We start from the raw sequence: 22,641 nt of genomic DNA on the forward strand, positions 1-22,641 counted from the left end.
CTCACTTTCTTCCATGATTTACTTGACCTTTACTTACATTGGGATGATTTTCCCTCAGGATAGTTATAGAAAGTTTAGTTTAAAAATAGGGGCTTCCCTGGTGGTGCAGTGGTTAAGAATCTGCCTGCCAATGCAGGGGACACAGGTTCAAGCCCTGGCCCAGGAGGATCCCAAATGCTGGAGAGCAAATAAGCCCATGCACCACAACTACTGAGCGTGCACTCTAGAGCACGCAAGCCACAACTACTGAAGCCCGCACGCCTAGAGCCTGCGCTCAACAACAAGAGAAGCCACCACAGTGAGAAGCCCACGCACTCCAAAGAAGAGTAGTCCCCACTCGCTGCAACTAGAGAAAGCCTGTGTGCAGCAATGAAGACCCAACTCAGCTAAAGATAAATTTTTTAAAAAATTATTAAAATAATTTTAGGGACTTCCCTGGCAGTCCAGTGGTTAAGGCTCCATGCTCCCAATTCAGGGGGGCATGGATTCAATCCCTGGTCAGGGAACTAAGATCTCACATGCCACACAGTGTGGCCTAAAAAAAAAAAAAAAAGAATAAAAATAATATAAATTTAAAGTGTCTAGAATAGAATCCAAAATTACTCTACTTATAAAGATTGGGGAAAATGTGACCAATTCTCAAAGAAAAGGTAATTTACAGATACTGTCCTTGAGAAGATTCAGAAGTTGGAATTATCAGGTAAAGATATAAAGCAGCTATTATTTCTATGTTCCATGAGGTAAACACTTCTGAAATGAATAAAAAGATGTATGTCCTTAACAGAGCAACAGAAACTATATAAAAGAAAACAAATGAAAAATTTTAACTGAAAAATAGAATATCTGAAATTAATATTTTCCTGGATGATGCTATAGCAGAATGGAAAGGAAAGAGAAATAAAGCCTGGACTTAAATATAGATTAATATAAATCAATCAATCAGAAAAAAACAGAGGGGAGGTGGCCAAGACAGCAAAGTAGGAAGATCCTGAGCTCACCTTCTTCACACAGGAACACGAAAATTACAACTATTTACAGAACAACTATTGATGAGAAAAAATGGAAGACTAGCAGAAAAGATCTTCTACAACTAAAAACATGAAGAAGGAACCAGGACGAGACATGTAGCAGGGGTGGAGACAAGTTATCCTCAAGAGCTATATCCCAAGTGGGCAAGACACAAATGGGAGGGTAATGATAGTTGCAGAGCTTATCTCCAAGGAGCAAGTGGTCCCATCCCCACATCAGGCTCGCCAGGCTGGGGGTCCTGTACTGGGAAGATGAATCCCCAGAATGATAGGCTGTGAGGGCCAGGGGGACTTACTTTCAGGAGATCCAGGGGCTGTGGGAAATAGGGACTCTACTCTTACAGGGCACATATAAAATCTCACATGATCTGGGACCCAGGGAAGAAGCAGTAATTTGAAAGAAGCCTGGGTTAGACCCATCTGCTGACCTTGGAGAGCCTCCCTGAGAGGCAGGAGGCAACTGTAGCTCACCCTGGGGACACAGATACTGGTGACAACCATTTTGGGAAGCTCATTTTACCACAGGGACACAGTGCTGGCAAGCAACATTTTGGAATCACCTAGCTTATTAGCAATGGGACCCAGCCCCATGCACCAGTCTATTGAAACCAGTACGGGGACACCTCAAGCCAAGCACCTAGCTAGGTTGAGACACAGCCCCACCCACCAGCAGGATGGCTGCTTTGAGACTTCCTCAGCAAAAGCCACCTTGGAGCTCAGCCCTGCCCGCCAGAGTGGTCACTCTACTCACCAGTGCACCAGCACTAGACCTAGGACCCCCCAGGGTCCTGTATCCAGAGACCCTGGGATGCAGCTCCACTCGCCAGTCAGCCAGCATTAGGCCCAGAACCAGCTTCACCCACCACTGTGTAAGCACCAGCCCCAGGACCCCTGGGCTCCAGCCCCACCCACCAGAAAGCCAAAACACCAACTCTGGGACACCCAAGGCCCTGTAGCTAGAAACTCCAGGACACAACTTAGCTAGTGGGCCAGCACTAGCTCAAGGACCTGGCCTCACCCATTAGAGGAGCGGCACCAGCCTCTGAACCATGGCAGCCCCACAGCCTACCATGTCAGGACCCAGCCCACCTACCAGCAGGCCAGTACCAGCTCCAGGACCCCCTGGGCACTGGCCCTGCCCAAGAGCAGACTGACACCAGCTGTGGGACACAATGGACCTCAAGGTCAGCCATGTTAGGAACCCAACCCCACCTACCAGTGGCCAGTAGTCTGTACACAAGGCAGGGCCTGGCAACCAACCAGACCAGGGGACAGCCATGCCTACCAACCACACACAATATCAGCCTGCCACAGCAGAAGGATCCATACAGTCAACCTAGGGGGCACCCCTAGAGCATAGAGCTCTGGTGACCAGAAGACAGTGCACTGCTGGGATGCATAGGATGTCTCTACAAAAGGTCATATCTGCAAGGTTGGGAAACATAACCAACCCACCAAATACAGAGACTAAAAACAGCAAATTAGGTAAAATGAGATGACAGGAATATATTCCAAACAAAGGAACAAGATAAAACCCCAAAAGAACAAAGTGAAGTGGAGATAAACAATCTACCAGATAAAGTGTTCAAGGTAATGATCATAAAGCTGTTCAAAGAACTCAGGAGAAGATTGGATGCACAGAGTGAGCATTTAGTTTTTAATAAAGAGTTAGTAAGAACCAAATAAAGATGAAGAACACAATAGCTAAAATTAAAAAAATACACTAGAAGTAGATTAGAAGAACTGAAGGGCTAGCTGGAAGATAGAGTACTGGAAATCGCTGAAGCTGAACAGAATAAAGAATTTTTCAACATGAGGACAGTTTAAGAGACCTCTGGGACATCCACCCCTATAAGATTTGCAGTATAGGTATCCAGAAAGAGAAGAGAGAGAAAGGGGCAGAGAACATATTTGAAGAGAAAACAGCTGAAAACTTCCCTAACCTGGGAAAGAAAACAGACATCCAGGTCCAGGAAGAACAGAGAATCCAAAACAAATCAATCCAAAACCACACTAAGACACATCATAATTAAAATGGCAAAAATTAAAGATTGAATATTAAAATCAACAAGTTACATAAAAGGGAATAATATCACTGATGAACATAGGTGCAAAAATCCTCAAAAAAATATTAGCAAACCAGGGACTTCTCTGGTGGTCCAGTGGGTAAGACTCCATGCTCCCAATGCAGGGGGCATGGGTTTGATCCCTGGTTGGGGAACTAGATCCCACATGCATGCCACAACTAAGAAGTCTGCATGCCACAGCTAAGAGCCCACATGCTACAACTAAGAGCTGGCTGGCGTAGCCTAAATAAATAAATAAGTAAGCAAAACAAATCCAACAATACATTAAAAGGATCATACACCATGATCAAGTGGGATTTATCCCAGGGATGCTAGAATTTTTCAATACCCACAAATCAAACAATATGAAATACCACATTAACTAATTGAATAAAAATCATATGATCATTTTAATAGATGCAGCTTTTGACACAATTCAACACCCATTTATGATAAAAACTCTCCAGAAACTGGGCACAGAGGGAACCTACGTCAACATAATAAACACCATATCTGACAAACTCACAGATAACATAATACTGGGTTGGCCAAAAAGTTCATTCATGTTTTCCTGTAACATCTTACAAAAATCCCGAATGAACTTTTTGGCCACCCCAATACTTAATGGTGAAAATCTGAAAGCATATTCTCTAAGATCAGCAACAAGACAAGGATGCCCGCTCTCACCAGTTTTGCAGATGACATGACACTATGCATAGAAAATACCGAAGACTTCACCAGAAAATGACTAGAGCTCATCAATGAATTTGGTAAAGTTGCAAGATACAAAATTAATATAAAGAGATCTGTTGCATTTCTACATACTAACAATGAACTATAAGAAAGAAAAATTAAGGAAACAATCCCATTTAAATCACGTCATAAAGAATAAGAATACCTAGGAATAAACCTACCTAAGGAGGTAAAAGATCTGTACTCAGAAAACTATAAGGCACTAATGAAAGAAATTGAAAATTACACAAATATATGGAAAGATACACTGTGTTCTTGGATTAGAAGAAATTAATATTGTTAAAATGACCATACTACCCAAGGCAATCTAGATTCAATGCAATCCTTAATAAAATAACAAGGGCATTTTTCACAAAACTCAAATAATTAAAAAATTTGTATGGAAACACAAAAGACCTGAAATAGTTAAAACATCTTGGAAAGAGAAACAGAGCTGGAGGAATCATGCTACTTGACTTCAGACTACACTACAAAGCTACAGTCATCAAAACACATGATACTGACATATGGTACTGAGACAAAAACCGACACATAGATCAGTGAAACAGAATACAGAGCCCAGAAATAAGCCCATGCACTCATGGCCATTAAGCTATGACAAAGGAGGCAAGAATATACAATGGAGAAAATACAGTCTCTTCAATAAGTGTTTTGCTGAGAAAACTGGACAGCTACATGTAGAAGAATGAAATTAGAACATTTTAACACACTAAATACAAAAATAAACTGAAAATAGATTAAAGACCTACTTGTAAGGCCAGGAACCATAAAACTCCTAGAAGAAAACTTAGGCAGAACACTGTTTGACATAAATCATACTGATATTTTTTTGGGTCTGTCTACTAAAGCAAAGGAAATAAAAGCAAAAATAAACAAATGGGGCCTAATTAAACTTAAAAGCTTTTGCACAGCAAAGAAAACATCATCAAAATGAAAATATGACCTACTGAATGAGAGAAAATATTTGCAAGTGATATGACCAAATATATAAAAAGCTCATACAAACCATCAAAAAAAAACTGATTAAAAATGGGCAGAAGACTTGTATAGACATTTTTCCAAAGAAGACCTATAGATGGGGCTAACAGGCACATGAAAATGTGCTCAGCATCATTAATCATCAGAGAAATGCAAATTAAAACCACAATGATCTATCACTTCACACCTGTCAGAATGATTATCACCAAAAAGAACACAAATAACAAATGTTGGCAAGGATGTGGCACAAAGGGAAGCCTCTTAAAATGTTGGCGGGAATGTAAATTGGTGCAGCCACTATGGAAAACAGTATGGAGGTTTCTCAAAAAACTAAAAATAGAACTACCATATAACTCAGCTATTCCACTCTTCAGTATATATCTGGGAAAAAAAATGAAACCACTAATTTGAAAAGATACATGCACCCCAATGTTCATGGCAGAATTATTTACAATTGCAGAGATATGGGAGCAGCCTAAGTGTCCATCAACAGATGAATGGTTAAGAAGATGTGGTGTATATATATACAATGGAATACTACTCAGCCATAAAAAAGACTGGAATTTTGCCATTTACAGCAACATGGATGGACTTGGAGGGCATTATGCTACACGAAATAAGTCAGACAGGGAAGGACAAATACTGTATGATATCACTTATACGTGGAATCTAAAAAATTAAAACAAACTAGTGAATATAACAAAAAAAGCAGTAGACTCACAGATACAGAGAACAAACTAGTGGTTACAAGTGGGGAGAAAAAAATGGGGCAAGCTAGGGATAGGGTATTAAGAGATATGAACTTCTATGTATAAAATAAATAAGCTACAGGGATATATTGTACAATACAAGGAATACAGCCCATATTTTATAATAACTATAAATGGAGTATAATGTTTAAAAATTGTGAATCACTATGTTGTACACCTGTAACTTATATAATATTGTACAATTATACCTCAATAAAAAAAAAGAAGAGAAAGAATTTTTAGCCAGAATATTGTGGAGAAATGACAGAAAGAGCCAGGCCTAGAATGCAACTGAGAAATAGTGAGACAAATATGCACCTGAATACAAAACAGGATTTTTCTGTCTCATAATTTAAAAACAAACACACACTTAGAAAACTGCTCTAATCACTGCTCTATTTATTTGTTTTTCAATAAGACTGTAAACTCCATTAGAACAGGGACTCTAGCACTGAACCCTCAGCATCTATCACATGTAAGTACTCAATTACTCTTTTTGAATGTTTGAAATTCCAGATTCACAAGGAAGAGAAAAACAAACATGTAGTGATATGCTAGAGCCAGGTTGTACCCACTGACAGCACTCAATTTTTGAATTTACTAGAGTTTTGCATGCCAATTACTAAACACAGCCACTATTAAAAGTTAAATTCTATAAACTTACAATTAAATAAATTATATCAAAAACAAAGATAAAAAAATTAAAAATAGAACTACTATATGATCCAGCAATTCCACTGCTGGGTATTTATTCAAAGAAAATGAAAGCTGCAGTTCTTTTACAAAACACTCGCTGTATGATTCAGTAGTCACTCTCCCGAGTATCTACCCAAATTATTTGAAAACTTATATCTACATAAAAACATGCATACAAATGTTTATAGCAGCTTTATTCATAATCATCAAACACTGGATTTAACGAAGATGTCCTTCAATAGGTGAATAGTTAAACAGATTCGTTAATCCATACAATGGAACATTATTCAGCAATAAAATAGAAGTGAGCTATCAGGCCACGAACAAACATGGGTGAACCTTAAATGCATATTTTTAAGTGAAAGAAGCCAGTCTGAAAAAGGTATATACTATATGATTCCAATTATACCACCTTCTGGAAAATGCAAAACTACAGAGACAAAAAGATCAGTGGTTTCTAGGGGTTCTGAGTAAGAGAAGATTTAATAGGTGAAGCTCAAGGAACTTTTTAGGTAGTGATAATATTCTGTATAATATCGTAATGTTGGATACAAAATTATGCATTTGTCAAACTCATCAAATTTTAAAGCACATAAGTGAACCTTAATGTATACAAATTTTAAAAAGTATCTAGGAGGTTGGGGAATCCCAGGAAGGAAGGCAGACGATGACAAGATGTATTACAACTGTATGAAACATCCTTACTAAAGGAGATGAGGAGAGAATGTGCTGGCCTTAGCAACTCTGGAAATGATCTGAGTCTGTAAAACTAAAGGCATGAGGACTACACAAAAGCACTGCACTTTAGTTCTTAGGTGGGTAGCAGTTAATTTTGATACTTCTATACATAGACTGGAATTGAATAATTAAGTGGATAGCAGATTGTGGAAGCCAGGTTTTTCACCGTTGGAGTGGGAATTTATAGCTAATCAAGGGGTGGGGGCTAGAATGATCCCTGTAGTAATGGATTAGAGTTGGAGACATCTGTATGAACACATGTTTAATTAATATGGATACAGATGGCTACATATAGAAATTACACATGCACACACTGAGGTAATATATACACATACATTTTCCCCCTTTATCAGCTGAGAAGGCCTGAAGACAATAACAGCATCCAAGCAAGAAGCACACATACTGCCCAGATGTTGGTTTCTAATATCTTTCTACAATAAAAGGAACCAAGACCCTTTGAAGAAATGGTTGATTCTAGGACTGGAGCTATAAATATACAAGATGAGGCTAGAGCATCTTGTAGTGCTAGAAAGTGCGAAGTACTCAAACCAGGCATTAGTGGGACTATGTCAAAAAGACATAGGACCTAACTGAAAGAGCTCCCAATGGACAAACCTCTTCTGAACAATAAAATATACAAAGTACTAGTGAATTATAACCCAAAGTACAAAAAGAAAAAGAAAAAGAAAAAGAAAAAGGATTCCATACTGATAAAAAGAAGTGAATGGATGTTTCAAGAGAGGATAGTAAATGCATCTCCCATGAACAATTCCAAGTAATTTATGTAGAAACTACCTCTCTGAGAAGGGGGAGCATAACTCTCCATGTTTAAGTATGGGCTGAGCATAGTGGCTTTTTCCCCAAAGACTGCAGTAGGGAAAGGGGGAGGGATGGGAGAGTAAGTTTACAATAGAGAAACCTACAAACACTACCTTAGCTAGGTGATCAACGTCAACATCAACAGTGATAAATCATGCGAGAGCATATACTCTTGATATGATGTGATGAAAATGGTACATTACCCCTTAGGTAAAAACTAAGGTAACCTAAAAGCCAGTACCTGTGGGCTTTAGTTAATAATAATGTATCAATATTAGTTCATTAATCATAATAAATGTGCCACAGTAATGTGAGATATTAAAATGGAAAACTGGGTGCAAGATATTTGAGAACTTGCTGTACTATCTTCTCAATTTTTCTGTAAATCTAAAACTGTTCCAAAAAATAGTCTCTTTCTAAAAGTGAAAACCAGAAAGAAAAAATAAAAGAAAATGAAAGCACTAATTCAAAAAGATATGTTCATTATAGCATTTTTACTGTAGCCAAGATTTGGCAGCAACCTAAGTGCCCATCATCAGTGGATGGATAAAGAAGATGTGATAAAGAAGTTATATATACATACCTATATATAAACTCAGCCATAAAAAAGAATGAAATATTGCCATTTGCAACCACATGGACATGGACCTAGAACATATAGTTCTAAGTGAAATAAGTCAGACACAGAAAGACAAATACTGCATGATCTTGCCTATATGTGGACACTAAAAAACAAATGGTCAAACACAACAAAACAGAAAACACAGAACAAACAGTTGATTGCCAGGCGGGAGGCGGGTGGAAGGAGGAAAGAAATAGGTGAAGGAAATTAAGAGATACAAACTTCCAGTTGTAAAATAAATAAGTCACAGATATAAAATGTACCATGTGGGGAATATAGTCAATAACTATGCAATATATTTGTATGGTGACATATCATAACTAGACTTATCACGGTGATCATTTTGAAATACACTGAAATCAAATCACTATGTCGTATAACAGGAACTAAGATAGTGTTGCAGGTCAATTATACTTCAAAAACAAACCAACTATAAAAAAAGAGATCAGGGGCTTCCCTGGTGGCACAGTGGTTGAGAGTCTGCCTGCCGATGCAGGGGATGCGGGTTCGTGCCCTGGTCCAGGAAGATCCCACATGCCTTGGAGCGGCTGGGCCCGTGAGCCATGGCCGCTGAGCAAGCGCGTCCGGAGCCTGTGCTCCGCAACGGGAGAGGCCACAGTGGTGAGAAGCCCGTGTACCGCAAAAAAAAAAAAAAAAAAAAAAAAAAAGATCAGATTTGTCCTTACCAGAGGCAGGTTTTAGAGGAGGGGAAAATGGATGAAGCAGTCAAAATGTACAAACTTCCAGTTATAAGATAAATAAATACTAGGCATATAATGTACAACATGATAAATATAATTAATATTGCTGTATGTTATACGTGAAAGTTGTTGAGAGTAAATGCTAAGATTTCTCATCACAAGGAGAATATTTTCTTTTAATTTCATATCTATATAAGATGATGGATGTTCACTAAATTTATTTTGATAATCACTTTATGATGTTATGATCGTTATGATGTATACCTTAAATTTATACAGTGCTGTACATCAATCATGTCTCAATAAACCTGGAAGAAAAAAAACGGAAAAAAATAAGCAGGGTCTGAGGGACCTGTGGGATAATGACAAAGTCTAACATTCATGTAATTGGGTCCCCATAAGAGTACAGAAAGAGATCTGTGCAGAAAAAAATATTTGAAGAAATAATGACCAAAACTTCCAGTATTGCTTAAAACATAAATCTGGAAATATATAAAAGGCTATCCTAAATTCTTTTACTGTATGAAAGCAAAAATATATCACGAAGAAGAGAGGGTGAAAAGATCTATATAGTTATAAGGCTTCTACATTTTACTTGCACTAGCAAAGTAGACTTTGAAAAGTTTGGTGTGCATATTAAATCCTTAGAGCAATAACAACAGCAATGACAGTAACAACAATGACAAAAATGCACAAAGATATAGCCTAGAAACCAGTAGATACATTACAATGGAACAGTAAAAAAAAAAATTTTCAATAATTCAAAATAAGGCAGGAAAGGAGAAATAGAGGAACAAAAACCAGAAGGGATCAACAGAAAATAAATAATAATATAGTAAACTTAAATCCAACCATAGTAATAATTACATTAAATGTAATGTACTGACATAAGAAAGTCCATGTGAGGACACATCAAGAAAGCAGGCATCTACAAGCCAGGAAGAAAGGATTCCACAGAAACCAACACTAATGGCTTCATGACCTCAGACTTCTAATACACAGAATTGTGAGAAATTAAATGTCTGTTGTTTAAGCCTTTCACTCTGTGATATTTTGTTACTGAAGTCCTCGCAGACTAATACATGTGTAATTTCATCAAGAAGAATTAACTACTCTAAATGCATATGTACCTAGCAAATGAGCTTCAACATGTATAAAGCAGAAGTTGACAGACCTATAAAAGGAGAAAAAAATTTTTAATCCACAACTGTACTTGAAGATTTCAACATACCAATTCAGTAATCAATAAAACCAGTAGACAGAAAATTAGCAATGACATAGATGACCTAAACAACACTATCAACCATCTTGACCTAAAGATATGGACAGACCATCCCAGCCAACTACAGACAGCTAAATATACAAATTCTCTATGTGCACATGAAACCTGCATTACGACAGACCATATCCTAGGCCAGTAAACAAATCTTAGAAAATTTAAAAGAACTAAACTCACACAAAGTATCTTCTCTGATCAAAATAATAATAATAATAATAAAAATAAAATTAGAATGTCAATAGCAGAAATGTATCTGGAAAATTCACAAATACTTGGAAACAAAATAATACACTTTCAAAAGAGAAGAATCTCAAGGAAAAAATAGGAAATATTTTGAAATGAATGAAAATAAAATTACAACATATCAAAATTTGCAGAATGCAGCTAAATCAGTGTTTAGAGAAAATTTACAGCAAAAAATGTTGATGCTTAAAAAAGTGTAAAAACAATAATATAAGCTCTAACCTTAAGCATTTAGAAAAAATACAAAGGAGAATGATGAAAATAATAAAGAACAGAAATCAATAAAATTATTATTAGAAAATAATAGAGAAAATCAAAAGCTGATTCTTTGAAAAGATCAATAAAATTAATTAGCCTCTAACCATACTGAACAATAAAAAGAAATAAAACACACATTTTCAGTATCAGGAATAAAAGAGAGAACATTACCACAAACACTACAGACAGTAAAAATATAATAAAGGAATACTTGATTAACTCTATACTCATAAATCTGACAACATAGATGAAAATGACCAATTTATTGAAGGACAAAAACTATCAAAACATTACAGAAAAAAAACAGTCTAAATAGCACCTATTATAGAAAATGAATATGTAATTTAAAACTCTGCAGCAAAACAAACTTCAGGCCTAGATGACTTCACTGGAAAGTTATACCAGACACTTAAGGGAAAAAGGTACCAATTCTACACACTGTCTTACAGAAAATAGAAGAGCAGAGACTTCCCAATGCATTTATGAAGGCAGCATTATCCTGATATGAAAACTAAACAACAAAAGAAGTACAAAGAATAAAAACTTCAAACCAGTATCTCCTAAGAACATAAACGCAAGACTCCTCAACAAAACATTAGTAAATCAAATCCAGCAATATATGAAGAGAAGAATAATAACTTGCTATCAACTGTAGCTTATTCTGGGAATGCAAGATTGATTTAACATTTGAAAATCAATGTAAGTTATAATATTAATAGATTTAAAAAGAAAAATCTGATGATCATATCAACAGATAAGTAAAAAATTGACAAATTTCAAAATCCATTTTTGATTTTTAGAAAACCTCTCAGAAAATAGATAAAAGAAGAGAACTTCTTTAACCTGATAAAGTACATCTACAAAATATCTGTAGCAAACATCATACTTGCTGGTGGAAGATTTCATGCTTTCCTTCTAAGATCAAGAAAAAAGAAAGGATGTTCACTATCAGCACGCCTATCCAACATTGTACTGGAATTCCTACTCAGTGCAATAAAGCAAGAAAAAGAAATTGAAGGAGTATAGATTGGAAAGGAAGAAATATAACTTTGTTTTCACTGATAAAAAAAAAAGGTCTATGTAGAAAATTTTAAAGAATCTACAAACAAACTTCTAGAACTAAAAGTCTCAAGATACAAGATCAACAAACAAAAATCAATCATATTTCTATATATTAGTAATGAACAATTATTTAAAAATTAAAGTACTGCTTACATAAAAATGCACGAAATACTTAGGTATAATAAAATATGTGTAGGTCTGTATTTGGAAAGCAACACAACAGAGATAAAAGAAATCAAAGACCTAAATAAATAGAGAGATATACTACGTTCATGGGTTAAAGAAACAATAGTGTTTAAGATATCGATTCTCCCCAAACTGATCATAGATTTAATGCAATCCCTATCAAAATCCAAACACGATTTTTAGATCGTGATTTTTATTTCAAAATTAATCTATTACTTATATGGAAAGGCAAAAGAACTAGAATAGTCAAAACAATGTTGAAAAACAAAGTCAGAGGACTTATACCACCTGGTTTTAAGACTACTTTAAAGCTACAATAATCAAGACAGTATAGTACTGTTGAAAAGTTAGATGCATAGATCAAAGAAACAGAATAAAGAATCCAGAAATAGAGCCTCGCAGATATGATCAATCGATTTTTTTCTAAACAAAGACACAAAGCAACTCAGTGGAGGAAGGAGGATGTTTCCAAATGATCCTGGAACAAGTGGAATATGGCAAAAAAAAAAAAAAAAGAAAAAACTCAAACTAAACTTCACATCATATTAAAAACTTGACTCGAGTTATAGACTTAAGTATACAACTTACAACTATAAAATCTCTAGACAAAAACATGACATAATTACTGTAATATTGTATCAAGGAGTTCTTAGGTGCGACCACAAAGGTATAATTCATTAAATAAAAACACAATAAATCATACTTCTACAACATTAAAAACTTCTACTCTGCAGCACATACTGTTGAGAGAATGATAATGCAAGCCACAGACTGGGAGAAAATATGTGGATGTCACATATCTAAGAACTTGTATACCAAATAAATAGCAAAGCCTCAAAACAAAATAATAAGCAAATAACCAACCCAATAAAAATGGACAAAAGACTTCAATGAACACTTCAACAAAGATACAGATGGGAAATAAACACTTTAAAAATATTCAACCTCATTAGGCATTAGGGAAATGCAAATGAAACCACAATGAGCTACCAGTATATACCTTTCGGAATGTCTAAAATATATTTTTTAAAAACTGAAAATATCGAGCACCAACGAGGAGGTAAAACAATTGGAGCTTTCACACATTGCTGTTGGGAAAGCAAAATGATACAGTCACATTGGAAAACCAAAAATTATAAAAATTAGAAAGAAGAAAATATATTGTCAAGCACCTCATAAAAAACAAAATGCAAATGGCACATAAACAAGTGGGGAAAAGCTCAGGCCCAGTGCTAAGCAAATAAATGAAAAGTAAAATATCAGAGAGATACTAGTCTTTACAATTCACCACCAACAAGGATTTTTAAAATAATTTGCAAAATATTTAATATTTATTTATTAATATTTAAATATTAATATTTAAATATTAAAATATTTGCAAAGATTCAGTAAGACACATATTCTCATAAACTATTGGTGGCAATGTAATTTGTTAAAGCCCTCCAGAACATGATTTGTAAATATCTGTCATAAGCTATAAAAAACTTCATCCTCTTCAAATCAGTAATTTTTCTCCCCTGAATGGATCCTAAGGAAGTAATCAAAAATGAAGACAAAGATTTATATATAAAGAAGTTCATCATGACGTTATTTTAATACCAGAACACTGGAAGCAAACTTAATACACAATTCAGCCAATAAAAATATGTATGAAGCATTTTGGATGACATGGGAAATACTTCTGCTGCAATGATAAGTAAAAAAAAGGATAGAAAACTGTACATAATATGACCCTGGTAATATATCTATAAATATATATGTATAATTTTAAGAAGATTAGGATTATTTGTATGTGGATATATAGCATGTGCATGACTGCAAAGAAATACAACCATTAAGACTGCCAGACTGGACTTTGTGATTTTATTTTATTGTTTTAATAAATTTATTTATTTTATGATGATAATGATGGATTTGATCCAAGCACACTCCCAGATCCAGATAAGTACAGAAGCTCCAAAGAATCAGATAACGAAGATATGGAAAATAAAATTAGTGATACCAAGAAGAAGCAGGCAATGAGGAAAAAGAATGACAGTGAAGTGGAAGACGTGGGACCCACAAGTCATGACAGAAAGAAGACCAAGTTGGAAACTTCAGAGCCTTTGGATACAGGCCTGTCTTTAGCCGAGGATGAAGAGCTGGTGTTACATCTGCTCAAAAGTCAGAGCTAAATAGTACTTGCACTTGTCTTCTCCTTGAAACTCTAGTCATGATTATGTGGGCAAGAAGTTGAAAAAACAGTTGGCTTTGGGACACTTAGGTAACATGAATCCCATGCCCAAAGGACCCATTCTTCAGACAGGAGCTATCATACCTCTAAGCCCCTTTCACAGGCCATGCTTGCACCATCCCAGAGCAAACTCAGTGATGGTGGATTATAAAATTTCCTGATCCCATTTTCCAGCCTGTGCTCTGTTAGATTTTATCCATGGGTTCCTACATCTTATCACTGGAAATGCTTCCTTTGTTTTACTGGCAAGTTCTAGAGACCTTGTTTCATTGTTGGAAATTCCTGTTTTGCTTACCATACAGAAGTTTCTCTATAATGTTAAACAAAATTGCTCAGAGAAAGAGTATGATGAGTGTGATGGACCAACCCTGAGAAAAAATGAATATTTTTTAATTGCCATGATCAATAATAAATATATTTCCTATAAAAAAATATATATTTATTTTATTTATTTTTGGCTGTGTTGGGTCTTCATTGCTGCATGTGAGTTTTTCTCTAGTTGCAGAGAGTGGGGGCTACTCTTCATTGCAGTGTGCGGTGTTCTCATTGCAGTGGCTTCTCTTATTGTGGAGCACACGCTCTAGGCGCACGGGCTTCAGAAGTTGTGGCTTGTGGGCTCTAGAGCGTAGGCTCAGTAGTTGTGGCACATGGGCTTAGCTGCTCGGCAGCATGTGGGATCTTCCCGGACAAGGGCTCAAACCCGTGTCCCCTGCATTGGCAGGCGGAACCACTGCACCAGCAGGGAAGCCCTTTGATTCTATTTTTTAAATAGTTAAAACTTTTTCTTAAATCTTCTGGCATTTTTACATTAAAAAATTGCACTACTTTTATAATCAGATAATATAACCACATTATTTTAAAATAATGTTTTACTTTATCACAGGATCTGGGTTTTATACCTGTAAGAGGGCTGTGAAGGGAGATGACACGGTTCATGAATTTGTGCTCTGGTTTCTCTGCATCTGGAGGTAGTTTTGAGCCCTCAGGAGAAGGAAGAAAACAGGAAGGACCCGCTCGCTGCATCCAGGACAACTGCTGGAGCCAATCAGTCTCCGTGAAAATGGAATGGGCAAGGACCCCATTCATCACCTCCAGGGTTGCCAACAAGACAGTCACATGCTACATCAGAAACAGGAGGAGTTTTCTCCAGAAGGGAAAGAACTGCTGATATTGAAGCAACGGAGGCAGCTTGAAACCAATTAACATGTGGCACATTGTACAGAGGACTGAGGAGGCCCATGATTGGGAGGAGTTATAGGTTATATATGAGAGCTATCACACTTCAGGAGTGCTATCATCAGCATGCAGAGAGTCTTTTCAAGGACTAGGATGTTCTTTTGCATGAAGAGGGGATGACAGTTTTATTGAATAAAGTTGCACAGTAAGCAATAGGGTAAATAACATACAACCTCTGGCTCAAGAATTAATTGCATAGATTTATTAATAATGCTAGGGAAGACTATTGCCATCCAATTCCTGATCAAGAAAATGGTGGATGTGGGAATACATACCCTCATTGGGAGATATCCCTGAGATTAAATATAAACTGGAATACCTCACTGAGGCAGTTGCCACTTTGAGATAGTTGCTGTGTTAACATGGTTATATGAGAACTGGGCATCAATGGTGGATACCTAACAATATACCCTTGATACAAAAATATAAGATAATTGAATATAGGCATGTCCTTCCCAAGTGGACAATGTCTTTGCATTTGCTCTTTTCACTGGGGAAAACTGATATTTCCCTACTTGCATGAGAAAATAAATGAAAAGGGGTCCCAGAATGTGTCTCAAGTTTCTACCCAGGATGGAAAAATTATGGAAATCAAGAAAGGAAAGACAGAGGACCTTGTCCCAGTTACTGTGGCTGTGTTACAAATCACTCCTTTTTCTAAAAAAATTTTGAATTATATATGTATATTTTACACAGCAGATTCTTATTAATTATCCATTTTATACATATTAGTGTATGTATGTCAATCCCAATTTACCAGTTCATCACACCACCACCCACCCCACCACTTTCCCCTCTTGGTGTCCATACGTTTATTCACTACATCTGTGTCTCTATTTCTGCCCTGCAAACCAGTTCATCTGTACCATTTTTCTAGGATCCACATATATGCGTTAATATATGGTATTTGTTTTTTCTCTTACTGACTTACTTCACTCTGTATGACAGGCTCTAGATCCAACCACGTCTCTAAAAATGACCCAATTTCGTTCCTTTTTATGGCTGAGTAATATTCCATTGTATATATGTGCCACATCTTCTTTGTCCATTCATCTGTTGATGGACACTTAGGTTGCTTCCATGTCTTGGCTATTGTAAATAAAGATGCAATTAACATCATGGTACAGGACTCCATTTTGAATTATGGTTTTCTTGGGGTATATGCCCAGTAGTAGGATTGCTGGGTCATATGGTAATTTTATTTTTAGTTTCTTAAGGAACATCCATACTGTTTTCCATAGTGGCTGTATCAATTAACATTCCCACCAACACTGCAAGAGGGTTCCCTTTTCTCCACACCCTCTCCAGCATTTGTTTTTGTTAGATTTTCCGATGATGCCCATCCTAACCGGTGATGAGGTGATACCTCATTGTAGTTTTGACTTGGATTTCTCTAATAATTAGTGATGTTGAGCAGCTTTTCATGTGCTTCTTGACCATCTGTATGTCTTCTTTGGAGAAATGTCTATTTAGGTCTTCTGCCCATTTTTGGATTGGGTTGTTTGTTTTTTTAATATTGAGCCGCATGCTCAGTTTATATATGTTGGAGATTAATCTCTGTCCGTGGATTCATTTGAAAATATTTTATCCCATTCTGAGGGTTGTCTTTTCGTCTTGTTTATGGTTTCCATTGCCGTGCAAAAGCTTTTAAGTTTCATTAGGTCCCGTTAGTTTATTTTCATTACTATAGGAGGTGGATCAAAAAAGATCTTGCTGTGATTTATGACAAAGAGGGTTCTTCCTATATTTTCCTCTAAGAGTTTTATACTGTCCAGTCTTACATTTAGGTCTCTAATCCATTTTGAGTTTATTTTTGTGTATGGTGTTAGGGATTGTGCTAATTTCATTCTTTTACATGTAGCTCTCCAATTTTCCCAGCACCACGTACTGAAGAGACTGCCTTTTCTCCACTGTATACCCTTGCCTCCTTTGTCATAGATTAGTTGACCATAGGTGCATGAGTTAATCTCTGGGCTTTCTATCCTGATCCATTGATTTATATTTCTGTTTTTGTGCCAGTACAATATTGTCTTGATTACTGTAGCTTTATAATATAGTCTGAAGTCAGGGAGGCTGATTCCTCCAGCTCTGATTTTTTCCCTCAAGACTGCTTTGGCCATTCGGGATCTTTTGTGTCTCCATACAAATTTTAAAATTTTTTGTTCTAGTTCCATAAAAAATGCCATTGGTAATTTGATAGGGAGTGCACTGAATTTGTAGACTGCTTTGGGTAGTAGAGTCATTTTCAAAATGCTGATTCTTCCAATCCAAGAACACAGTATATCTCTCCATCTGTTTGCATCACCTTTAATTTCTTTCATCAGTGTCTTATAGTTTTCTGAGTACAGGTCTGTTGTCTCCCATGGTAGGTTTATTCCTAGGTATTTTATTCTTTTTATTGAAATGGTAAATGGGAGTGTTTCCTTAATTTCTCTTTCAGATTTTTCATCATTAGTGTATAGGAATGCAAGAGATTTCTGTGCATTAATTTTCTATCCTGAAACTTTACCAAATTCATTGATTAGTTCTAGTAGTTTTCTGGTAGCACCTTTAGGATTCGCTATGTATAGTATCATGACATCTGCAAACAGTGACAGTTTTACTTCTTCTTTTCCAATTTGGATTCATTTTCTTCTTGGATTACCGTGGCTAGGACTTCCAAAACTATGTTGAATAAGAGTGGTGAGAGTGGACATATTTGTTTTGTTCCTGATCTTAGTGGAAATGCTTTCAGTTTTTCACCATTGAGAATGATTGCTCTGGGTTTGTCGTATATGGCCTTTATCATGTTGAGGTAGGTTCCCTCTATGCACATTTTCTGGAGAGTTTTATCATAAATCGGTGTTGAATTTTGTCAAAAGCTTTCTCTGCATCTATTGAGATGATCATATGGTTTTTATTCTTCAATTTGTTAATATGGTGTATCACATTGATTGATTTGCGTATATTGAAGAATCCTTGCATCCCTGGGATAAATCCCACTTGATCATGGTGTATGATCCTTTTAATATGTTGTTGGATTCTGTTTGGTAGTATTTTGTTGAGGATTTTTGCGTCTATATTCACCAGTTATATTGTCCTGTAAATTCTTTTGTGGTGGTACGTTTGTCTGGTTTTGGTAACAGGGTGATGGTTGCCTCATAGAATGAGTTTGGGAATGTTCCTTCCTCTGCAATTTTTTGGAAGAGTTTGAGAAGGATGGGTGTTAGCTCTTCTCTAAGTGTTTGATAGAATTCACCGATGAAGCCATCTGGTCCTGGACTTTGTTTGTTGGAAGATTTTTAATCACAGTTTCAATTTCATTACTTCTGATTGGTCTGTTCATATTTTCTATTTCCTCCTGTTTCAGTCTTGGAAGGTTATACCTTTCTAAGAATTTGTCCATTTCTTCCAGGTTGCCCATTTTATTGACATAGACTTGCTTGTAGTAGTCTCTTAGGATGCTCTGTATTTCTGCAGTGTCTGTTGTAACTTCTCCTTTTTCATTTCTAATTTTATTGATTTGAGTCCTCTCCCTCTTTTTCTTGATGAGTCTGGTTAAAGGTTTATCAATTTTGTTTATCTTCTCAAACAACATGCTTTTAGTTTGATCTTTGCTATTTTTTCTTTATTTCTATTTCATTTATTTCTGCTCTGATTTTTATGATTTCTTTCCTTCTACTAACTTTGAGTTTTGTTTGTTCTTCTTTCTCTATTTCCTTTAGGTGTAAGGTTCCATTGTTTATTTGAGATTCTCCTTGTTTCTTGAGGTAGGCTTGTATTGCTATAAACTTCCCTCTTAGAACTGCATTTGCTGCATTCCATAGGTTTTGGATCATCATGTTTTTGTTGCAATTTGTCCATAGGTATTTTTTGTTTTCCTCTTTGATTTCTTCAGTGGTCTCTTGGTTACTTAGTAACATATTGTTTAGTCTCCATGTGTTTATGTTTTTTACATTTTTTCCCTGTAATTGATTTCTAATCTCATAGCATTGTGGTCAGAATGGATGCTTGATATGATTTCAATTTTCTTAAATTTACTGAGGCTTGATTTGTGACACAAGATGTGATCTATCCTGGAGAATATTCCATGTGCACTAGAGAAGAAAGTGTAATCTGCTGTTTTTGGGTATAATGTCCTATAAATATCAATTAAATCTATCTGGTCTATTGTGTCATTTAAAGCTTGTGTTTCCTTATTAATTTTCTGTTTGGATGATCTGTCCATTGGTGTAAGTGAGGTATTAAAGTGCCCCACTATTATTATGTTACTGTCAATTTCCTCTTTTATAGCTGTTAGCCTTATGTATTGAGGTGCTCCTATGTTGCGTGCATATTATTTATAATTGTTATACCTTCTTCTTGATCTCCTGATCATTATTAGTGTTCTTGTCTCTTGTAACATTCTTTATTTTAAAGTCTATTTTATCTGATATGAGTATTGTTACTCCAGCTTTCTTTTGATTTCCATTTGCATGGAATATCTTTTTCTATCCCCTCACTTTCAGTCTGTATGCTTCCCTAGGTCTGAAGTGGTTCTCTTATAGATAGCATATATATGGGTCTTATTTTTCTATCCATTCAGCTAGCCTGTGTCCTTTGGTTCGAGAATTTAATACATTCACTTTTAAGGTAGTTATCGATATGTCTGTTCCTATTACCATTTTCTTAATTGTTTGGGGGTTTGTTTTTGTAGTTCCTTTTCTTCTCTTTTGTTTCCCACTTAGAGAAGTTCCTTTAGCATTTGTTGTAGAGCTGGTTTGGTGGTGCTAAATTCTCTAAGCTTTTGCTTGTCTGTAAAGCTTTTGATTTCTCCATCAAATCTGAATGAGATCCTTGTGGGGTAGAGTAATATTGGTTATACGTCCTTCCTGTTCATCATGTTAAGTATATCATGCCACTGCCTTCTGGCTTGTAGAGTTTCTGCTGAGAAACCAGCTGTTAACCTTATGGGAGTTCCCTTGTATGTTATTTGTCATTTTTCTCTTGTTGCTTTCAATATTTTTTCTTTGTCTTTAATTTTTGCCAATTTGATTACTATGTTTCTCGGCATTTCTCCTTGAGTTTATCCTGCCTGGGACTCTCTGTGCTTCCTGGACTTGGGTGGCTATTTCCTTTTCCATGTTAAGGAAGTTTTCAACTATAATCTCTTCAAATATTTTCTTGTGTCCTGTCTCTCTCTCTTCTCCTTCTGGGACCCCTATGATGTGAATGTTGTTGTGTTTAATGTTGTCCCAGAGGTCTCTTAGGCTGTGTTCATTTCTTTTCATTCTTTTTTCTGTTCTGCGGCAGTGAATTCCACCGTTCTGTCTTCCAGGTCACTTATCGGTTCTTCTGCCTCAGGTATTCTGCTATTGATTCCTTCTAGTGTAGTTTTCATTTCAGTTTTTTTTTTTTGTTCATCTCTGTTTGTTTGTTCTTTAATTTTTCTAGGTCTTTGTTAATCATTTCTTGCATCTTCTCAATCTTTGCTCCCATTATTTTTCTGAGGTCCTGGATCATCTTCACTATCATTATTCTGAATTCTTTTTCTGGAAGGTTTCCTATCTCCACTTCATTTCATTGTTTTTTGTGTGTGTGTGGTTTTAGCTTGTTCCTTCATCTGGTACATAGCCCTCTGCCTTTTCATCTTGTCTATCTTTCTGTGAATGTTGTTTTTGTTCCACAGGATGCAGGACTGTAGTTCTTCTTGCTTCTGCTGTCTGCTCTCTGGTTGATGAGGCTATCTAAGAGGCCTGTGCAAGTTTCCTGATGGGAGACCCTGGTGGTGGGTAGAGCTGGCTGTTGCTCTGGTTGGCAGAGCTCAGTAAAACTTTAATCCACTTGTCTGCTGATGGGTGGGGCTGTGTTCCCTCCCTTTTGGTTGTCTGGCCTGAGGTGACCCAACACTGGAGCCTACCTGGGCTCTTTGGTGGGGCTAATGGCAGACTCTGGGAGGGCTTACGCCAAGGAGTACTTCGCAGAACTTCTGCTACCAGTGTTCTTGTCCTCACGGTGAGCCACAGCCACCCCCCTCCTCTGCAGGAGACCCTCCAACACTAGCAGGTAAGTCTGGTTCAGTCTCCTATGGGGTCACTGCTCCTTCCCCTGGGTCCCAATGTGCACACTATTTTGTGTGTGCCCTCCAAGAGTGGAGTCTCTGTTTCCCCCAGTCCCATCAAAGTCCTGCAATCAAATCCCTCTAGTCTTCAAAGTCTGATTCTCTAGGACTTCCTCCACACTTTGCCAGACCCCCAGGTTGGGTAGCCTGACGTTGGGCTCAGAATCTTCACTCCAGTGGGTGGACTTCTGTGGTATAAGTATTCTCCAGTTTGTGAGTCACCCACCCAGCAGTTATGGGATTTGATTTTATTGTGATTGCGCCCCTCCTACCATCTCATTGTGGCTTCTCCTTTGTCTTTGAATGTGGGGTATCTTTTTTGGTGAGTTCCAGTGTCTTCCTGTCGATGATTATTCAGCAGTTAGTTGTGATTCTGGTGCTCTTGCAAGAGGAAGTGAGCACCAGTCCTTCTACTCCACCATCTTGAACCAATCTCCTAACAGATCACTCCTAAACTTAGTGTTTAAAGCAATGACAACCTTTGTTTTACTCAGAAGTCCACAGTTTGAGAAGGGCTTTGTGGAAATAGTTCAGTCTCTGCTCCACTTCACAACAACTGTGAGAGCTAAGAGCTGGTGGCTGGGATCATCTGGATGTTTCTCACTCACATGACTGGAAGGTGCTGCTAGATGTTGACTAGAACATCTATGGTTATTACCCAGAAAACTACATGTGATTTCTCCATGTGGCCTGGGCTTCCTCACAACATGGTGACTGGGTTTCAAGGACTTCAAGGGCAAAAGTACAGAATGAGAGCCAAATGGGAATTCTATCCCCTTTTTTAATCTAGCTTTGTAAGTCATAATATGCTACGTCCACTACATTCTATTAATTAGAAGCAAATACCTAAAGCTGATATGCCCAAAGTTTGCAGAATTAGATGCCAGTTTCTATGGAAGGAGTCAAATTACTTGT

The sequence above is a fragment of the Monodon monoceros genome, unplaced genomic scaffold (assembly GCF_005190385.1).
Source record: "Monodon monoceros isolate NGI ecotype Baffin Bay Population unplaced genomic scaffold, NGI_Narwhal_1 Super_Scaffold_21, whole genome shotgun sequence".
Taxonomy (NCBI): Eukaryota; Metazoa; Chordata; class Mammalia; order Artiodactyla; family Monodontidae; genus Monodon; species Monodon monoceros.